Here is a 22402-nt window from a genome sequence, read left to right on the forward strand (position 1 = left end):
AAGCCCCATGTTGGGCGTGGAGCCTACCTAAAACAGCACCACCACCACCACCAAAAAAACCCAAACTAAATGGAAATTCTGGAGTTGAACAGTAATAGCTGGTGTGAAGAATTCACTAGAAGGCCACAGCACTGGATGTTAACTAGCAGAAGATAGAATTAGTAAGCTTAAAGATAGAGTGATAGAGGTTATGCATTTCAAATGACAGAGAGAAAAAATGAAGAAAACAAACAGAGCCTCAGAAATTTAGGATATCACTAAACACACCAACATCCACCTAATACAAGTACCAGAAGGTGAGGAGAAAGGAACAAAAAAAAAAAAAAAAAAAAAAAAGGAAAAGAAAAGAAAGAATGGCTGAAAACTTCCCAAATTTGTTGAAAGACAATCTACACATTTAAGAAACACAATAAACTCCAATAATATAAACACAAAGAAGTCCACATCTACGCACATCATAGTAAAGAACGTTGAAAGAGAAAGTCTTGAAAGCAGCAAGAGAAAAATGACTCAAATTGTACCAACGAATCCCAGTAATATTAGCTGCTGACCTCTCATAGAAACAGTGGATGTGGGATGGAGAAGGCAGTGGGATGGCTTAGTCAAAGTCCTGAAAAGAAAAAAATCCAGTAACCAAGGATCTTATATCCAGCAAAACTCTCTCTCAGTAATAAAAGTGAAAGAAAGAGATTCTAAAATTAAAACAAAAACAATTTATCGTCAGCAGACCTGCCTTATAGGATGTTTAAAGAAAGTTGTTGCTGAAAGCAAATGATCACAGACGATTATTCAAATCCATATGAGGAAACCAAGAACGCCAACAGCGTAGGTTATCATACTATTATAAAAGGCAGTGTAGGGGCACCTGGGTGGCTCAGTCGGTTAAGTGTCCGACTTCAGCTTGGGTCATGATCTCATGGTTTGTGGGTTCGAGCCCCATGTCGGGCTCTGTGCTGACAGCTCAGAGCCTGGAGCCTGCTTTGGGTTCTGTGTCCCCCTCTTTCTCTGACTCTCTCTCTCTCTCAAAAAATAAAAATAAACATTAAAAAAAATTTAAAAGGCAGGGTGAATATGTATTTCTCCCCCTTTCTTCTTTGAACTGATTTAAAAAGCAATTTTATTAAATGATATGCATACATTTATGTTCTTGGGCCTGTAACATTTAGAAAAGTAATGTATTTGGCAGTAACAGCATAAAGGAGGTAATGGAAGCAAAGCCTTATTAGAGGAGGGAAGTTATACTGCATTAGGTAACTTGAATCCATAGGACAGAATGAAGAGAACCAGAAATAATAAGGTTAATAGAACAGACTCTGTAAATGTATACTTGCTTTCCTTCTCTCAGCTTTAAAAACATGAAGCTATGTAAAGAAATAGTAACACTATATTTTTGGATTTCTAGCATATATAGATATGATACGTGTAGAAATAATTGAACAAAGAGAATAGAGCTATATAAGAGGAATGTTTCTGTGTCTCACTGGAATAGTGTGGGTAAAGTAATTAAAGGTTACACTAGAAAATATTATCGCTTAATGCAAAGGAGAGAAGTAAATGAGGAAACAACAAAAAAGACAGACATCTATGTTCTTACCACCTTCAGATGGTTTTTGTTATCCAGGCATAAACTAAACATTCGAGTTTGGCTTTCTTTAATTCTTCGTGAAGAGAAACATTGTCGGCCTTCTCTGGATAGAGCCCTCATCTGGCTCTGGTTCATTCTGGGTCTTTTTCTCAAAGGTGGATTTTAAATGTTGCATTCAGAACATGTCCAGTCCTGACCTGGAGGTTGTAAAGATGGAGTGAGGGAGAAGCTTGGGGCCTAGAGTTTAGTCAGGATTGGTATGTCCTGGCTCTGGTACTGTCTGAGTTGTAGCCTTGAACTGGTCACTTTTCCGTCTCTGACACTGGATCTCAAATGTTAAAAGGTCACCCTGAGCATTCGGTGAGGTAGTGACTGGTGTGTGCTTGACCACAGGCACCCCCAGCCCCATCGCAGCGGGTCAGATGCGGGGAGGGGAGAGAGGGGATTTGGGTTCTCTGCCTCAGTGTGAGAGCAGTGCACCTGTGCAAGCAGAAAGTTGCTTTGCCACCTCTCATCCTTGACCTCTTACTGGCGGCATCCACCACCCCACATGCTGGTTGCAGTAGATTAGAGGACGACAGGTGCAATCTGTAAGGCGTGTTGTTAGGGACTAAACTGTTCCTCCCTGCATTCATGTTGAAGTCCTGACCCCCCAATGTGACTGTATTTGGACAGAGTCTCTCTAAAGGGGCAATTAAGGTTAAATGAGGTCATAAGGGCAGGGCCCTAATCCAATGCACCTGGTGTCCTTAGACAAGGAAGAGACACCAGAGAGGGGCATACAGATTAAAGGCCATGTGGGGACACGGCAAGAGGGTAACCATCTGCGTACCGTGGAGAGAGGCCTCAGGAGGAACCTACCTGCTAGCCCCGTAATTTTGGACTTCTGGTCTCCAGAACTGTGAGAAGACAGATGTCTGTTGTTTAAGTCACCCAGGCTGTGGTGTTTTGTTACGGCAGCTGGATCAGACTAATAAACCTATTTAATTGTTCTTTCTTGATACCCACCGGCATGACTGCCGCGTTCTGCCCCACTGAGGAGCCGGGAAAGCAGTCCCACTCAAAATTACAAACGTGTAGGCATGCAAGATCACTACAAACAAGAAGGCAGTTTTGGAGATTGTTTTCTTTGTCTTCTTTCGGATCTATTTAATGACAGCTGGGTGACAAAAGCCATTTGAGTGGTGGTTATCACCCTGCCAGAAGGGGACTGAGGGTCTGGTTGTGTGCGCAGTGATACGGCTGTTCTCCCAGAAATGCCAGGTTTCGATTGGATTGTGATCCCTTCCCTGTTTTTCCCCCTAAAACAGTGATGGTGGATAATCATGTTGGTATTTTTAGAACTGCTTTGCAGTTTCTCTGTGCAAACCTTTCCCGGGTACATGGTTTAATCCTCTCATCCAGCCTTGTTGAAGATCTACAGAGTGCTATATTTATTTGACTTTACTTGAAATTTCCAGGCTTTTCAGAATGTTGCTCCAAGAAGTCTGATGCCTACAGAACTCTAGAACTTATGCCTTAAAAGGCTTAACTACTGGTATGTTTGTAGGCATTCTTTTTTAAAAAATATCAAACGCTTCATGATGTTGCGTGGCATCCTTGTACAGGGGCCGTGCTAATCTTTTTGTGTTGTTCCAATTTTAGTACATGCAGTGCCAAAGAGAGCACTGTTGGTAGGCATTCTTATGACTTATTTTTCCCTGTTTTTCCTAGACCATCTAGGACAGGGCAGCTAACCCTGTCCAAATTAGTGTCAGGAAGTCTTTTTTTTTTTTTTTTTAATAGGCTTTGTTTTTTAGAGCAGTTTTAGATTCATAGCAAAGTAGAACAGAAAGTAGAGACGATTCTCATATACCCCCCGTGTCTCCACACAATCTTTTAATTGTGCCCTTGTGATCTTCCAAGGACAGTAGGGGAAGATTCTCCATCCTAGAGAAGCAGGAAGTTTCTCGGCCAGGTTGACGAGTTTCAGGGATCAGGTGGAGGGTGAGGGTGACAGCCTGCCCGCCTCAGTCTTTGGCTTGAATGTAGCTTGGGTCTGGCACCTAGCAGAACATCACTGTGTCTACAGTGGGCCCAGTGGTGTGTCACAAGAGATGCCTTTGGCAGGCCCAGATCTAGTTCCTTAGGGGATGCCTCACTACTGCTCACCACCTCAGGCTGTATCATTCTCCAGATGGAATGTGTCATTTAAAGATTAAAATCCTGACTGCTGCCTTTTTTTTCTTTCTTTTTAAAATTTTTTAATTTATTTTTTTAATTCTTGAGTTATTTTTGAAAGAGCGAGACAGAGTGAGAGTAGGGGAGGAACAGAGAGAGAGGAAGATACAGAATCCGAAGCGGGATCCAGGCTCTGAGCTGTCAGCACAGAGCCCAACGTGGGGCTTGAACTTACGAACCATGAAATCATGACCTGAGCTGAAGTCGGACACTTAACCAACTGAGCCACCCAGGTGCCCCCCTGACTGCTGCCTCTTCAAAGCATTTTTGCCTTTGTGTCTCATTTGACCCTTAGCCAGTCTTTGTGTCACTTAAATTTTACTTAGTACCTTGTGGTCTACAAAGCCTTCACACACACACTTTCTTAATCAAGATTTGCAACAAACCTCTAAGGTGGGACTGTCTCCCCAGCTTAATGACAGAGGACATGGGCTTAGAGTCCAGCCTTCCCAAAGTGAAAAAGCTGGTTGGTGGTAGTGTTGGAGATGGGATGCTGTGTTCCATTCATTCACTCTGCTTGAGGCCCAGTGGCCTGAAGGGGCCATGTCTGCCCCTGGAGGGATGGATGCAAGCTTTATATCTGAATAAATTTGGTGTGTGTGTGTGCGTGTGTGTGTGTGTGTACATATATACATACACGCACACACACGCACACACTTAAATATTTAGTTCAAATATTACATGCAGGAAATTAAGTTAAACAATTTACTTAAGGAAAAATCTTTGGACACCAGTGCAAGGTCACAATAGAAGTCATGACCTCAGTGTGCCTGCCATTTGGGAAGTACTGCAATATCTGTGCTAACTTTGCGAGATGACCAGAGTAGAAAGCAGAGTCCTGTTGTCTGCCCCAGCCTTGCTGTTTGTCCACAGAGATGGGGAATAATGACTCCCTGTGGCTGAGGCAGGCTTTGTTGGGAGGAGCAAATGACAGAGCAGAATAAACACAATTTAGACCATTTTGAACACTCTATCACTGTAGGATAGTAGACTGGGGGTAAGGGATGGGGAGGAAAGGCCACATCCAGCTGTGGGGTGCCAGAGTCTGTGATCCTAAGACCTGATAGCTGAATTAAAACCCAAAAGAGACCAAGAGCCCAAAGGCTCTGATTCTTTTTTTTTTTTTTAATTTTTTAATGTTTATTTATTTATTTATTTATTTATTTATTTTTTCAACGTTTATTTATTTTTGGGACAGAGAGAGACAGAGCATGAACAGGGAAGGGGCAGAGAGAGAGGGAGACACAGAATCGGAAACAGGCTCCAGGCTCTGAGCCATCAGCCCAGAGCCCGACACGGGGCTCGAACTCACGGACTGCGAGATCGTGACCTGGCTGAAGTCGGACGCTTAACCGACTGCGCCACCCAGGCGCCCCTAATGTTTATTTATTTTTGAGAGAGAGAGACAGATTGTGAATGGAGGAGGAGCAGAGAGAGAGGGAGACACAGAATCTGAAACAGGCTCCAGGTTCTGAGCTGTCAGCACAGAGCCTGACGTGGGGCTTGAACCCACGAACCATAAGATCATGACCTGAGCCGAAGTCATGGGCCACCCAGGCACCAAAGGGCTCTGAGTCTTCATCAATTGTGTTTCAGTGACATTTCTCTGCCCCTTATTTGTAGCCAATAAGTATACTGATGCATCTGACACTGTTAGCTGAGCAGTGCTGGGAGAGCTCTGGCCCAGTGCAGGGTGTCTCTGAACTGACCCAAGACGTTAGTTGTCTTCATATATCAGTGCCTGCTTCCTTCCTGCACAGTATTCTGGGAAAAAAAAAAAAAAAAAAAAATATATATATATATATATATATATATATACGTTCACACCTGCATCTGGCCCCTTTAAGAGCCTAGTCCTCACTGAACCCTAGTGATGGGGCTGGATAATAGTCCTGGAAGTGTTAGGTGGTACCTCTCTGGGGCTGGCTTAATTCTCCAGATGAGAAGATTCCATCTGGTGGAGGCCTCCCACCCTGGCTCTCTTGTCAGCACTCTGGCCTCCAGTGAAGGAGACAGAGCCTGAAGCCGCCTGGCAAGGGGGTTTGAAGTGGCTTGGAAGATGTATCTGCTACATGCTAGCTTCCAGTTTATAGTTTTTCTACAGATTTCTTCTAGTGGGAGATAGGAGCAGTTCTAGAAGTAAAGTTTGAAGGCAAATTTTTCCTGATCTATTACTTAACTGCCAAGAATGTTTAAAAAAAAATGTGGGGGCGCCTGGGTGGCGCAGTCGGTTAAGCGTCCGACTTCAGCCAGGTCACGATCTCGCGGTCCGTGAGTTCGAGCCCCGTGTCGGGCTCTGGGCTGATGGCTCAGAGCCTGGAGCCTGTTTCCGATTCTGTGTCTCCCTCTCTCTCTGCCCCTCGCCCGTTCATGCTCTGTCTCTCTCTGTCCCAAAAATAAACGTTGAAAAAAAAATTTTTTTTTAAAAAATAAAAAAAAATGTGAAAGCACAAGTAGAGATTTTAATTAGTTTTAATTGTCACTGTTCTTGGTGATGGTAATTTTACATGTGATATATGACAGGGAGATATCTTATGGGGGCCTTTGTTCTCAGTGTGTTCTCTACATTTCAGAACTTAGCTGCAAATTTTGGAGAAAAATAATGGCAGAAGTACCGTATGACGTTTTCCTTATTATTACATAGGTGCCCAACTGGTTAGCATTCTCTTTCTAAACAGAAGTGCAACCAACTTAGAAATCTTTCTGGAACAAGGCCACAGAAGAAGGGAAGATGTTGCTGGCAACGTTGTTGAGCAGTCTCTCGACTACAGAGCTTAGAGTGAGGTCTTCTGGGGCAGCCCGCTGAAAGGCGAGAAACATGGCCCTGGTGTCAGGTGTTTGCTTACAGATCTGAATTGCTTGGCCTCTTCAGTTATCAAGTGGTGTTAGCTCCTTTTGTGGTTGTTGATGTTGTTGGGTTTTATTTTATTTTCAGAACTGAATAGTGCTTCCTTCGAGCTAGTGAGTGTGTCCTGGCTTTAGGTTTAATTGTTGTGACGACAGAGTGACCTTTGGAACCCCTTGGAGACCTGCCAGGACAGGAGAGTTGTTTTTCAAGTGTTAGTTGTAGATGTTGTCCATCTGTTCTGTGCAGGTGCCATCTTGGCCCAGCCTTACCAGGCCTGCCCTGGTTCGTACAAAGTAAGCAAGAGGTTTGTTTTCAGAAGCCCAGGAGAGTTCAAGAAAGTACTGAGACTTTTCCAGTTTATTTGAACAATTAGAATTCTAGTGAGTTCTTCAGCCTAGTAGCTGAAGCCCAGTGCTGTGGTCTAGTATCAGTGGCTCCCTGGAATTGACCCAGTCCTGGCTCTCCGGTCTGTTCTCTCTGTCCCTTAGAATGCTGGGCCTCCCTGATCCCTGAATTAATTTGTCCTTGAGTGTGCTTGTGTCTTTTAAAGTCAGATCTGTCCACACTGTGTCTGGATCACCTCTCTGTGTCTGACTTACCTCTCTCACAGCCTAGGGCATGCATTTCATTTTGTCTTACCTGAATGTCTTACTCCTTTGTTACACTGTTGGCTCTTTGCAGTAGGGATCACTTCTGACTCACCTGTGTGTCCCCTTTAAGTGCGTGGCTTTGCACCTGTTGAATGAATGAATGAATGAACAACTGCAGTTCCAGATTGCAGGCTCCCACAATCTCCTGTCAGAGGGTGTTGCAGGCCATTGGAGGGCCAGGCTTGCCAGCTGAGCACAGAAACACCTCTGTCCTCTCCCCCGCTGTTTTCTTCACTGGTGGTTGGGAAGATGTGCCATGGCAGGTGTTGCTGTTTAGCATGAGGACCCTGAGTGTCCACAGGCTCCTTTCCCTGCCCAGCAGAGCTCACTCAACCTGCTTTGAACACTGCCTGAAGAAATGCCTGGGTCCTAGAGTCACCGTTTGTGGTTCTGTTTTTAAAATTGCTTTTCTTGGGTTTTCATCATTCCTGCCACTCTCGGCTTTGCGGTAAGAGCTGTGACCCAGCTGCCATGGGAGGGTTCTCTTTGGCCTGTTCAGCCAGACACTCCAGACCATACTTTTAGGGGCTACCTGTGAAGAGGAAACTGATTAGTGGGGGAACCTTGGAACCCTGCTCCACCTCTGCTGACTGGTAGGCAATACTGGGGAGAGATCCCGACTTCTCCAGCTTTGGTGATGCCCTCTCCTCCTTGTACAGACACGTGGGAGAAATATGTGAAAGAAAGGTTTGTCTCTCTCTTTCTTTTTTTTTTTTAAGTTTTGTATATTTTGAGAGAGAGAGAGAGAGAGAGAGAGAGAGAATGAATCCCAAGCAGGCTCCACACTGCGATCGCAGAGCTTAACGCAGGGCTTGAACCCATGAACCATGAGATCATGACCTGAGCTGAAATCGAGTTGGATGCTTAACTGAGCTACCCAGGTGCCTTGAAAAGTCTCTCTTTTGTGACAGACTGACTTCCGACTGTCACAGTCAGTTGGTTAGAGAGCTCGTTTCCCTGTCTCAATCCTATCATATCACATCCTCAGAGAAACACACACACACGTTCTCTCAAAAAAAAAAAAAAATAAATAAAAATCCTCACAACAACCAAGAAAACCCAAAACAACCAAATAACTCAAGTGGGTAGCTAAAGCTATGAAATCTTTTTTCCAGAAAAGTCTCATATAAAAGTCAGGACTGCTTGCTTTTTTTTTTATGTAAAAATATGGAGCACGGAAGTCTTTTCAGAGTCTTTTCTATGTGTTCCACCCAACATGATTGGTTAAAACAATATTCCTCTTCTGTAGCTAAAGTAAGCTGATAATATACCACTTTGCCAGAGATTTATATATGGTAAGGCTTACAGAATGTGTGACCCACTTTATTTCCAAGACTGAGACCTCTCTCAATAATTTTGGTTTGTTGGTGCAGAAGCTAAAACCAGCTTCATTGGTGCTGCCCACTTGGAGGCCTTGGGCATCCTCAGTCTCCTGGCTTATTGCCATGTTCCAGAAATAACTTTGTCTTCCCAGAATTTCATTGATCTGTGGTCGTTGCTTCACATTTATAGCCCTTTATGGAATTTTATGGCTGCTCTGAAAACTTTACATTCTCTTGTGAAGCCCAACCTTACACTTCTGAATTAGAAAACATGCTTTCTTAGTGATTATGAAAATAAACTGAATCCACCCAACTCCAGTCATCTGAGACACATTGGAACTTTCAAATTATTGTCAATCCTGCTCTGTCAGTGGTCGAGAAGGAAATAGTGTATTTGGAGTGAGCCTGTAAGTAAGCACCTCGTTAGGCCCCACGTACCATGCTGCTGGAGGTGCTGGAGTGAGGCTGGTGAGGGGTTCAGCAGGAGCAAGACGGGGGCACTGGGGTGCTGCAGGTGGGGCTGGATTGGAAACTGCATGTTGTGGTGCAGGTGCACAGATACCAGAATTTGAAGTAAACCTGAGGCCATCTTATTTGGATTAACCCCATAGGTTGGATCTTCCTCTGTTTTCCCAAAACTCCATTAGCGTTAGCAAGGAATTTTGAAAGTTGCCTGGATATTTGGTTCTTGTTAAACAGAACCAAAGCTTGGCTTCATGGTTGCTCACTGACCTGGCATAAATCAGATTATAGAGTTTCTCATTCTGAAAAGGCCCAGGCAACATCAGGCCTGGATCTCACTAACCCCTCTGACAGCTGGTATGTGTGCCCAGCTTCCCTTCCAAGAGTACACTTTGCTTGTTACGTTTGCCAAAATTACCGGCAACTCTTTGAGACTGTAGTATCTTCCAAGGAGGCTAACCTTTTTCAAGGCCTGCGTTTCCCCACGTTCAGCCTGCCATTTGTATGTGTCCAGCCACTGTCTGGGTGGTGAGCTGATTCACTTTCCCTGCACTGCTTCCGTTGACAAGCCTCACAGAGGGTGTGGGAGTTTTTGTAAGGAGAGGAAGGATGCGTGTTTTATTCTTGAATTGTGGAGTGTGTGTCACCAGTGTGAGCTGGGGACAGCACAGCGACTATTTGCCAAAGCACCTTGACGTATTCTTCACTTGCTCAGCCAGGATATTCTACAGTGAATAAATAAAACCTGTTGGGAACGGTAAAGAGGAGGAGATGGCAATAAAGCCACAGTAGTCCTACAAAAAGAGCAGAGGAACCCCTGCTAATCAGGTTAACGTGTCACTACAGAAACTAGGTCTTGAGTCGTGACTTGCTGGTTCGGGGGTTCCCATTCTACTTTTCTTCTGAAACATACTTCTGTGCAATATTTATATAAGTCCTTTCTCCACCATCAAGATACAGAGCATTACATATATATATTTTTTTTACTTTAGTATTTGTTGGTATTGTTGGCTAGGTTTTGTCTTTTTACCCTGTTCACAAAGCTTTGTGTTTTTTAATTTTAATCCCTCCCCCCGAGATTTATATTTTTAAAAATTTATTTTGAAATATTTTGACAAAATATTGACACTATTTTTCTCCCAAGGAGCTTAATTTCAGCTTCGAAAAGGAAATCAAACATGAATGATGCAAAAAAAGAAGTCACCCACATCCTGAAGTTCTCTCTTTTGCCTTCTCTAGGAAGGTCCATTTCCTCTCTGGTCTGTTGTGTTGCTTAACATGAAGGCTGGAGGAGAGACTGTGACCAGAGGGCCTTGTAAAGACTGTGGGTGGGGACGGAAAGGGAAAGATTGGTTAGCATGTCTTGGATCTGAAGTGTTTTCTTCCAGGGTCCTGGGTCCTGAAAAGGGATGGAGGGAAGAAAGTAATGTTCTAGGAAACATTATAAAATAATATATGTGTGAAAGTGCTTAAAAATGAGGAACTTGCCGGGGCGCCTGGGTGGCGCAGTCGGTTAAGCATCCGACTTCAGCCAGGTCACGATCTCGCGGTCCGTGAGTTCGAGCCCCGCTCCGGGCTCTGGGCTGATGGCTCGGAGCCTGGAGCCTGTTTCCGATTCTGTGTCTCCCTCTCTCTCTGCCCCTCCCCCGTTCATGCTCTGTCTCTCTCTGTCCCAAAAATAAATAAATGTTAAAAAAAAAAAAAAATGAGGAACTTGCCAAGGGAAAAGACTGTGCCTTTTACCTGCATCTGGTTGGAGTTTGAATTAGTGTGCCCTGCGTGCTGTTTCAAGTGTTGGAAAGAATGCAGGAGGAGCAAGGGCTGACTTTAGTCCTGACTTTGCTCTGGGGCTCATGACCTTGAAGAAGCCCCGCTCAGTCAGTCATCTGCCGGCTCCCATCTTTCAGACAGCCCCCTTGGCAGTGAGGTGTGAGGACTGCGGGAACCAGGGGGCATGGGAGGAACTTGGTAGTGGAATTGTTGCTCTTGCTCACACCTCTGCCTGTGAGCTTTTCTACCTGAATCTCTGGACAAGGTGTTTCTTTCCTTGGATGCCAGATGAGGCAGGTGAGCAGCCAGAAGGCATCTTGGACTGAGCAGTTCTTGGTCTCCTCTCGTGACCTTCTCCCACATGATGAGAAACTCCAGTAGGCAGCAGATACTGACTAAGCCCTGGAGGAGCATAACGCTGTGAACCGACTGAAAGGAGGGAAGACAGACGGTGCTCTCTCTTCACACAGGGAAGTGTTGCAGCCACCATCTTGTTGGCCACCTTCCGTGGCCCATAGCGGGAGCTCTCCACTGTGGAGACTCAAAGAAGGTGACCAGCTTCTTCAGTCTTGCATTTTTACACAGCGAGCCATCAAGCTGTGTTTTGTACTTTTTTTTCCCCGTAACTCTCTTGATGTCATGCACAAGAGCAAAACAACATGTCCTGCTGTCCAGGACCCAGAGAGTCCTTGCTCACAGTCCAGGGAAGTGTCACCACATCTCCGCTCCTCTGCCCTGCTCTGCAACTCATGTTTCTGGAGAACAGTGTCTGTTATTATGACCACATGGCTGCTGGGTGGACTGAGTGGCCTTTGCGTGCATTTCTGACTCAGTCCAGGCAAGGGTGGAGTGGAGAGTGTGGCAAGAGAGGCCTTCTGGAGTCAGTCAGGGTTATGTTTGTGTAATGGTTTCTGTGCGTTGTCCCCATCTGCCACGTTACATTAATATAAATGTGAGTTCATTTTTGTGGAGGTCTTGCTGTAGATAATTAATAGATCTCTTTTGGTTTTATAGTAGTTGAAGAGCTCTAAGAAGAAAGAGTTTATACCCAATTTTATGTTTATGTTCTCTATTTTAAACAATATAAAAAAATATTTACTTAACAGTGGGAGTTCTTTGGGGGCACCTAGGTGGCTCAGTAGGTTAAGCGTCCTACTTTGGCTCAGGTCATGATCTTGCTGTTCATGAGTTCCAGCCCCATGTCGGGCTGTATGCTGACAGCTCAGAGCCTGGAGCCTGCTTCGGATTCTGTGTCTTCCTCTCTCTCTTCGCCTCCCCCTGCTCAGGCTCTGTCTCTTTCTGTCTTTCAAAAATAAAAATGTTAAAAAAAAAAACAGCAACAAAAAAAAAAAACACTGGGGGTTTTTTTTGTTTTTTTTTTTTTTTTTAATGTTTATTTTTGAGAGAGAGAGAGGGAGTGTGTGAGCAGGGGAGGAACAGAGAGAGAGGGAGTCACAGAATTCGAAGCAGCCTCCAGGCTCTGAGCTGTCAGCACAGAGCCTGACATGGGGCTCAGACTCACGAACCGTGAGATCATGACCTGAGCTGAAGTCAGACGCTCAACCAACTGAGCCACCCATGTGCCCCTTTGACTTTTTAAAGGTTGAGGAACACTTGCTATAGGGCCTCTCCATTTGGTTCCTAAAAGTTGTGATGAGTTGTAAGGGTTCTCTCCACCCTCCCCCACCCCCCTTTGTGGGGTTCTCTCCCGCCAAACTTACTGGGTCTCATAGGAGCACTCATGCTACATTGTGACCCCAGCCTCCAGCCCAGGGATACCTGGACAAGCTAGATCCTTGGATTGCCTTCCCCAGAGTGAGCCGGAGTGGAGACTGGGAGAGAGTGCATGCATTTGACCCCTTCAGTGGCTAGACCTGTAGAGTAGAGTTGGGGGGCTGTCAGCTGCCTTGACACCACCGTGAGAATAGGTTCATTTGCAGGGAGGAGGAGAATGGCATGGGTTAGCAGAGGAGAGCCGAGAAGAGTTGTCTGTGCTGCTGACATTGGGGTCTTTGGGCCAGCTCAGCCATATTTCCGTTCAAGTTTTATAAGTCAACCCTGAACCTTTATGACAAATGCCTCTCTGCTTGAACTCATCTGAATTGGGTTTTCCAGGCTGCAGTACAAGCGTCCCAGCTGGTAAGTATGGTGTTTTGGCCATGATAGCAGGAGTACCCAGAACCTTCCTTCCCCATGATAGCCTCTTCACTGAACCCCAAGGACTGGGGGGATGGAATGGAAACACTGTCAGGGCAAGGGAAAGGGAGTTGCTGTAGCTAGGGTGTAAGCCACCGCCCCTGGGAAGGCACACCCTCTTTGCTCTGTGATACTGAGGAGCCTTGAGCAGCGTGGTCACACTCACTCCCACATCCCCTTGGCTGAAAGGACCGACCCCCTCCCAAAGGAGAGAGGGGAGAGAAGCAGAGTCTGGGGGTGGCATCTGCCCTGTTGGCTGAAAGAAGTCAGGGCCCAGCTTCCAGGTGGCCAGCTCTGGTTGGGGGAGGGGTGGAAGTAGGCACCAGGCCAGACCTACAGCCTTGGGTTTGGGTAGAAAAAGAAAAGGGAAGAGAAAGAACAGTCTCAGGCAGTGAATGGGGCACACCCAGCCCTCCAGGAGCCAGAGAGTTCTCTTTTAGCTGCATCTTCTGGAACCAGGCTCTGAGTAAGTGCCTTGGGGGCAGGGGCATCTGGGTCTGAGATGACACCTGCCTTCATTGGCTGATAGGTCCTTTATGGAGCCTCATGTGGAGATAAGCTGACCCACAGGTCACAGGGAAGCTGTTGCCCTCATCTCTTTGGCTGTTGGTCCTCCGGGAACTGCATGTCTACACTGACAGTGATTGTTGATAGATACTGGATCCAGTCCTTTTACACACCTATTTGGAAATTTCTCTGGCACTCCTGAGAGGCCTTCCTGGCAAACATATAGGCGAACTTTGAGTTAATTATGTGAGGGCTTCGAGTGGCCGAGTTGACAATGGAGCAAGACATGAGACTTGTCAATACCGTGACATTTCTAGGAGAGAGAAGAAGGCACTGATACTGGCATGCATTGTCTCCGGTAATAAAGAGGCAGCTCTTAACAATGGACTACAGTGCTTTGCTTAGTGCAGTGCGCCCACTATCTTTGCTTGTGCTACTCTGGTAAGCCTCTGTGGCAGTCAAGTGACACGTGAAGGCTGGTGCTTGGGAGTGAGAGGATTCAATCAACACTGGGTTGATTCTCACTGAGAAAGAGCCTCCATACTTCTAGCACATGAGGCACCCCTGCCAGGAAAGGGAGGGGTGGGGAGCAGCAGGCCAGCCCTTCACGCAAAGGAAGGTCTGGGAAGAGGTTTCACCGGCACCATTGTGGCCCTCAGATTGTCCCCCATTCATGTTTTTGTTGCAATTCCTGTTGTGCATTTGCTGACCAAGTCCACGTGTTCATGTTTGTATCCCTAAGGCCTAGTCCGTGAGAGACCCTCACTGTTGTTGAAGAGATTGTCAGTTTATAGAGAAGAAATAGCATGAGATGTAGAAGCAAAGAAAGTAGATGCTTAAGAAAAGGGGCTTAAGAAGTGTGGGGTGTGGAGGGTTCGGTACAGCAGAGACAGCCAGCGGCACTCCCCCCCCCCCCCCCATCCCACCGCTGCTCCTGCCGCTGCCCCCACCCAGCACTTGGTTATTGTTAACATGTCTCTCTCATCTCCCTGATGTGAGCCCCCAGACCCAGGTTTGCACCCGTGTTGCTCAGCACAAGCACTTCTAAACACTTTTGCAGGGTGATTTATTTTCAGGCTAGTTCCTACGGAAAATCCCCCAAAGATCATGGCTTATAGATGAGCCACAAGTCAGTTTTAAACTTAAACCAGGCTGTCCCAAAGACCTCCTGGAGAGGCTGGTTTTTAGGAAGGACATACCAGGGGTGAGGGAACTGCCCTCCAATGTCTTCCACGGAAGCGCAGCCTCAAGGAGGGTGGGCAGCCAGGGAGATCTCAACAGCAGGGAAGCCAGGTGGGAGCCAGATGAAGATGCTGGTGGAAGGGTTCACGGCCTCACCAGTGCTGTGTAAAGACAGACTGGGGGCTGCAGAGTGACTGTCAGAGAAGCCAGGGCAGTGGGGCAGGGGTGCTGAGGCAGGCTGAAGTCTGGATAGAGCGGGAGGATCACCCATGCATTGGGTGTGGGCTGTGAGAGTGTTGTTCAGGAGTCTGCACTGACTTTGTTTCTTGGCTGGGGCAAGTGGAAAGATGGAGCTGCCATTGACTGAGGTGGGAAAACTGGAGGGCTGGAGGGGAGCTGGAACAGTCTGGGCTTGTCCTGCTCCTGGGCTCTAGCCCCTGCTGTTGTTTAGGGGAATATGCACGGTGACTGTTCCTGTTGGAGTCGGAGATGTGCTTTTGAATCTGGGTTAAGGCATTGTGTTATATCAGCTACCATATTCATTAAGTGGATGAGGCAGGCTAGTTAATTAGCTGGGGTGAACCCATGGCCACTGCTGCCTGTTCAGTGTCACCAGCAGAGAACAGGGATTGGGGAAGTGGGAAGCTACAGATAAAAGATTGCGGAGTGCAGGCCCAGTGGGGCCCTGGGTGGGGTTGTTTGTGTCTGCAGGTGAGAAGATACACCAGCTGCAGCGCAAACCTTCTTCTCTGTGCCTCACTTTCCGAGGCGTTTGTTGCCTGCATTTCATCGCTGGCTGCCCTGGACAGCTCTTGCAGCATACTCGCTGGTTTGACGGTCTTCTTCATGTAGGAGATATACTCACAGTGAACCCCTCTCCTGGGTCCAAGGCCCTGTGTAGCGTGGGGAGTGAGAAGTAGGAGAGAGCTGGGTCCTTGGCCCAGAAGAGGAAGGAGGAAGCAGGCCTCCATAGTAGGAAGGCTGTGGTTGCTGCCTCTCAGAACAGGATCCTAATGGATGTCCAGCCTCGGGGGCACAGAGCAGCCACTTCTCTTCCCTGGGGGTCTGGGGTGGGCTCGGACCATGGATTCCTTACACCTGGCAGTCTCCTCATTTTACAAATGAAAAAACTGAGGCCCATAGAAAGTGCCTTGTGCAGGTGACCTCGCTCCCAGTGGCTGACTGCCTACCAGAATGGTGCTCCATTCACCTGTCCCTCCCCAATAGCAACCTTTGGGCCTAAATGTTGGGTTTAGAAAACACAGTCACTATAAACTGAAGCACGGGCAGAGTGCCATGGACCTGAGTGAAGAGTTCTGGTTGAAGTTCAGATGGCTGGAGAGTTGGGTAAAAATGTTGGTAGACTTAGCTGTAGGGAAGGAAAGGCCTTCCAGGCTCATAGATGGCCCCAGTAAAACTGCAGCTCAGGACTAGACACATGAGAGGTTAGGTAGAGCCAAGGAGAGAAACTCTTCTATCTGATTCGAGTCTCTGCACAGGCTCTGTGTGGGTGTTTTACATGTCTCTGTGTATGTGCTTGCTCCTCAGCGTGTCCTGGTGAGGTGGGTGTTGTTACTGCTGTTTTGCAGATTGTGAAACTGAGGCTTAGGGAAGCTCAGTAGCTCTTGCCCAGCCCCCTGGAGAGGAGTGACCCTAATTGATCAAGTGCCCAGCCTCTTGCACCCAGCTCACGGCCTCTGCAGTTTGATCCAAGGGTCTAGGACACAGGAGGGAAGGTGTTGAGAGCCCTCTGTGGACCAGGGTGTCGGGGGGCCTGCTGGGTTTGGGGCCAGAGCACAGGAGGGAAGAGACTAAGGCTCCCTGCCCTCTACCCTTGTCTTTGTGCCTGGGGTGTCTGGCATTTCCTGCCCTGTTAATACCTGAGTCTTGGAGGCAGGCAGCATTCCTTGCTTTTTATGGTAAGGAGGCATATTTGACTTTGTTTAAAAGATTAAGATCTTTCCTAGGCAACTTGTTTGAAAGAGAAAAAGATGAAAGATCTGCTAGCTTCCATGATTCTCTTGCGTTTTAGGGTGGGGAGGGGCACAGAGGGGGTGGAACATTCAGTGGGTTAAGAAGTCCCCTAAATGGGCAAATTAAAATCAAGGAACCCTTACTGCTAAGTTCCAGCTTGGCCTGCCCCTGCCTCCTGCCCCTGCCTCCCAGACCCTGTCCCTCTGCTGTGCTTACAATGGCTCATCCCACCTGAACCCCCTACCTACAACCCCTACATCACCTGGTCTTTGTCTCCACCATTCAACACCCTCTTTTTCAGCCTTTCTAGGCAGCCTGCTCAAGTTTGTGTTATTTAAGTCTTTAGTATGTCTCCCTACCCCAGTGGCCCATTCCTCGGTTGACAACCATTCTGTAATTTTCTGTGCACCGAAACTTGATTCATTGCACTTAAATTTCTGGGATGTCATATAGAGGCACACATTCATTCATTCATTCATTCATTCATTCCAAATATAAGCCAGAGGAATTTTCTGCTTCCATTGGCTGCTGTTCTGGAAGCCAGGCCTTCCTGGTCCTTGCTCATATGCTGAATCTTCCCTTGCTGGTGACTGACCTGGTTGGAAACCTGGAGGCAGAATATGAGCTGTTTTGACACTAGGTGCACTGAGCCTGTACACACCAGTGCTGCCTTTTCCCTGGAGGGGGGCCTCCAACTCGCTGGTCATCCTTGCCCTTGTCTGTTCTGGAGACACTGCTCCTATTCCTTTGTGTTGGCCTTGCCCATGCCTGTTACCATAGCCACCATGGCTCTGGCCCATTCAGTTTTTGTCATGGGCATCTGCACCCCACCTACCCTGTGCCCACCTGAGGTTTATGCCCATGTTGTGGTATTTGCACCCATGCTGTTGTCATTCTCTTATTTTCTGGAATTGAAGGAATTAGTGGTCCTGAAGCCCCAAGGGCTCCAAGGCCCTGTTGGATGTAGACCAGCTCTGGATAGAGCCCTGGGTAGCCTTAATTCCCAGTTGGCTCCAGAGGACTGTTGGGAATAGGCTGATCTTGGGTGTCCAGTGGGAGAGATGGGTCTCTTTTTCTCTCCTGGTTGGATTAGCAGCTCTAGGGTCATATCAGAGAACTTGCTTTCTCAACATTAATGCCAGCTTCCATCATAGTGTGTGTTTGGGATGATGAAGTCCAGGGCTAGCCAGGTGATATTGGGGGTGGGGGAGGGCAGGAGAGCTATCAGCATGCCCTACGCCTGACTTGCAATTAGAGAGGGGACAAAAAAGCCTTGCCTCGTTGATTATCTGCTAAAGTGGGTTTTTTACTTCTCTGTGCTTTCATTTTTTGACCCCTGTGGTAGTCTCCCAGCCACCTGTGGGCTCTTTGCTCATGAACTGGGCATACCTCATTTAGAGGACAAAGCATTGTGTGGTAAGTGTTAACTGGTGGCTTTGAGTTCTGTTTTCATCATAACCATTTCTTGGGTGCCTGGTATGTGCCATACTTTAGTCACAGTAACTAATGTTAGCTGTTGTAACAACCACCTCCCAAATCTCCGTGGCTTCACACAACCAAGGGTCTTACTCAGGGTAAGCTCAGTGTAGATCGTCGGTGGGAGGCAGGGCCTCTGCTTTTCCCGGTCTCAGGGACCTAGTTTCTTTCCACAGAGTCACTCCCTTACCCTGGGGCCTTGGAATTATTCACTCAATCCCCCTGCATCCAGCTGGGAATCGGGGGGGAAGGGAGACTTGGAGAATCCCATGAGCAGCTTTCTCACCCTTATCTCAGCTGGTGTGCATCCCTCTGCACTCTCACATAGCTGCACCAAACTGGAAGGGTGCTGAAGAGGGTCACCTGTCAGTGTACCTGGGATGAATGTACCTGGTGAGCAGGGCCAGTCTGCCACAGAAGCTGACAGTTTGTTTACTCAGTAGGGGTTCATTAGGCCCGTGGTCTGTGTTTAGGCTTGAATGAGGTACCCAGGATGATATGGAAGAAACCAAGAGTTTAAGTCTGGCATTCATGAGACACAGGGTACCCCACTGCTCATCCCATGGTCACACCAGGAAGTACGTTATCTTGAGGTACAGACTGGTTAGCTGTGTTAGGGAGACTGAGGCAAGGTCGTCGGCTGCTGGGCACTGTCTGCCTGAGGGGCTTTGTGCGGAAGGCGGCAGCTGTCGCTCTCAGGTTGTTATTAGTAGTGATTTGCCAGTGAGCAGTGTGACACCTCATTGATCAGTGATTGTGGCTGTCCTGGATTAGGGGTTTTGAGAGAAAACTCTGCCTCTTTCTGCCTCCTGAAGTAGCCTCCTCCCCAGGGGCTGCTGATTCATGCTCTCACGCAAGCCTTTCATCTGACTTTCTCTCCTGTGCTGCCTGTGTTTGGAGAGCAGAGGCCTGGAGAAGGTTTGCTAGAAGCCTATTTCCTGCCCACAGTGACAGCAATAGAGTGGGCTGGGCAGGGAGAGCGCCCCTACTTGTATTTGGGCTTTTGCCTTGGGTTGATTCTGATAGTTCATCCTTTAGCTCTGTGTGACCTTGAGAAAGTTACTTCGTCTGGACTTCTGTGATGTCATCCATAGAAGTCCTTTTTAAGACTGTTCTCAGAAGAACCCCCATCATATAAGACAGATGAAAATGGAGTTTTGTGGCCAGTCCTCCCTACTCAGCTCCAGCTCTGCAGCCCCGAGAGGTTACTGAGGCCTAGAGGGGCCACCAGAACCCTTTCCAGGCCTGGGAGCCCTTGTTCTGTGGAGGAGGAAGGCAGGCAGACCTTAGACTGGCTTCCTGAGAAGCTTGTGACAGTCACTGCCATTGGTCACAAATCCCATGGACCTGTATGAACCACCACAAGCCTCCTGTCTTGCTTATGCTCCCTCTACCACCATTCTCCTGCCCCCCTGGTGGAAGGGACATTATTGGGTTTGCTGTTGAGTTGATGACCTGTGTCCTCTTGTCAGAAAGGGTGACACGTCTCTCACAGAGTGAGGAGACGAGGCAGTTTCATGAGTTATTGCTTCTCTCTTTCTTCTTGCCCCCAAGAAAAAAAATTCCAGTCCCTGGAACAACTCCCACGCACTATCCATCCTCTTTGATGTTAGTGCAGTTTTTCTTCCTAATGAGCTCCGGTCTTCAAATGGGGCCAGGAGGAAAGCCAGGGACCTTGGGAATATAAGAATCCTTGGCGAATTACTTTAAATTAATGAGACTAATAAGGAAAATCGAGTTCAGCTGTGCAGATCAGCTCTGTGTTCTGTGTCTTGATGACTTAAATTGCAGATCCTAATTAAATGCCCCAAATAACCATGAAGTGGCTTCTGAGGCCCTCTTGACTCAAAACTTCTCTGGTCTGTGAACCCTATCAAGTGTAAAATTAGTCTGTAGATGTTCCCCTTTTAGAATTTCTATCCCCAGGACCCCATGATGCCTGTAATATCCCCCACCCTCCTTAGGTGAAGGGGCCTTGCAAGGGCAAGAGGAAGGGGATAAGGGAGGGGGAGGGGAGGGCTGGCAGGTTGTCAGGGTCCAGTTGTTGCCTTCTGTCAGGAAGCATATCTGTACTGTCCCACGTGAAGGGGGGTGACTGCAGCCTCACTACAAGCTGAGCAGGGCATCCAGGCAGGGCAGTGGAATGCTGGAGATACACTGGGAAGAAGTTCAAGAAAGAAGAGCTCCTTCCTGAAGCTGCTTCACACCCAGGGTGCCACCTTTGCCTCTGGCCAGCATGGGGTGCAACTTTCAGTGATGCAAGAGGATGACCTTAAGCTAAGAAAGGGACCAGCTCCCTGTGGTCCCACACCCTCTTCTCCACGTGGTCTCCGTCTGTGTCTTGTCTTTTTAAATGGCTGTGACCAGAGCACGGGTAGAATATTTCATTAAAAGCACGCATGTTGCAGAGCTGACATAAACATTTTTTCATGCTATGTTGTCTTTATTATAGTCATTAAAATAAACTCTTTATTGAAGTAGAAGAATCATTCATGTACAGCTCAATGAATTTTCACACAGTAAATTCGTAGAACCAGCACCCAAAACAAGAGACCACAAGCCTTCTCATGCCCCACATGCCCTCCCCAGTCAGTACTTGCCCCTCAAAGATACCACTGTCTTGACTTCTAATACCACAGACTCATTTGGCCTGTGCTTGAACTTTATAGAAATAGAATTGCCTAGTTATGCTTTTCGTCTGACTGGCTTTCCCCCTTGACATCGTTTCTAAAAGCATCTGTATTGTTTTGTTTATTCTATAGCTGATGGACACTTGAGTTGTTGCTAGTGTTTGACTATTATGAATATTATGCTCTAAATGTTCTACCTTTTTTTTTTTTTTGGTGAACATAAATATGCATTTCTCTTAGCAATTCCACTCTGAGTTACATACTAGGTCACGATGTAGGTATATGTTCAGTTTGAGTAGACACTGACAGTTTTACAGCACGGCTGCACCATTTTACCCTCTGCTAGCAGTGTATCAGGGTTCCATTTATATCACATCGTCACCGATACTCGGTATTGTCTTTTTTTTTCCATTTTAGCTATTCTAATGAGTGTGCAGAGGTATCTCATGTCTATAATTAGTGTTTTCCTGATGACTAATGAAGTTAAAGAAATTTTCATATGTTCATGAACTTTGTCATGATCATTTTAACAGCCATATAGTAATGCATCTTATAGGTGTTCCACAATGTATTTGTAGCTGGGCATTTTGATTGGTTCCAGTGTTTGTCATTATAAGTAATGCTACAATAAGCGTCTTCGGACTGTTGGCAAGAATTTTGTTTTTGTTTATAAATATATTGGTAAATAATTTCACATTGCTTTCTGAAATGCTTGTACGACTTTAAAATGTTATCAGCAATATAGAAGAGCCTTACAGAGTTTCCCCTAGGTCTGCCAACAAAGCATATTCTCATGAGAAGAGACAAACCTCTTTTGGAAGACAATTTTAGGTGAATATAGGAATATTTAGCGTTGCTTTAATTATTACGAATGAGGGGGTGCCTGGGTGTCGGTTGGGCCTCTGACTTTGGCTCAGGTCATGATCTCTTGCTCTCTGGGTTCAAGCCCCGCTTTGGGCTCTGTGCTGACAGCTCAGACCCTGGAGCCTGCTTTGGATTCTGTGTCTGCGCCTCTCTCTCTCTCTTTCTCCCAAAGTAAATAAACATTAAAAAAAATTATTATGAATGAGTTTGGTCACTTCTCCAAAACGTTTACCGTGTGTATTCCTCTTCTATGTATTCATACCTTTGCCACTTGCATTCTTAGTGAGGTTTTTTGTTGTTGTTAATTTGAACAAGCATTACTATAAACTATAGATATTAGTACTGCAAGTACTTTCCCTGTCTTTATCATTTTCATTCCATATTTTGACTTTGTATGCCTCTTGATGTCAGCAAACTCGTCAGTCTTCCCCTTGGAGACTTTTACTGTGACTCCCCACCTGAGCCATTGCCGTGTCTGCCGAGATGCCCGGACTAAAGGTCCCCAGGTGCTCCAGTGGGAGGGGTAGGAGGAGCCCAGTCTTCAAGGGAAACTGAGTTTGCCTGAGTGCCAAGCACACTGCTTGTCATCTATACCCCAGATGTTGGCCCTTTCAGATAGCTCATGTGCTGGGCCCCCGGGACTGACTTGGAGCCTGGCTTGTTCTCTACTCCACAGAAAGGCACCCAAGGGCCAGGCAGCCATAGCAGGGCAGAGT

General features: G+C 46.9%; 1 protein-coding gene and 1 non-coding gene across 18 annotated transcripts in view; one reads left to right on the top strand and one right to left on the bottom strand.

Moving 5' to 3' along the window:
* Positions 1–22402, top strand: part of INPP4A (inositol polyphosphate-4-phosphatase type I A) — a 152454-nt gene that overhangs the window by 51860 nt on the left and 78192 nt on the right. The gene's annotated exons all lie outside the window — the stretch shown is intronic.
* Positions 3148–3251, bottom strand: LOC121016508 (U6 spliceosomal RNA). Its single transcript, XR_005784322.1, has one exon. It is a non-coding gene; the product is annotated as a U6 spliceosomal RNA (small nuclear RNA).

This window comes from Herpailurus yagouaroundi, unplaced genomic scaffold (assembly GCF_014898765.1).
Source record: "Herpailurus yagouaroundi ecotype Mexico unplaced genomic scaffold, PumYag 210, whole genome shotgun sequence".
NCBI lineage: Eukaryota > Metazoa > Chordata > Mammalia > Carnivora > Felidae > Herpailurus > Herpailurus yagouaroundi.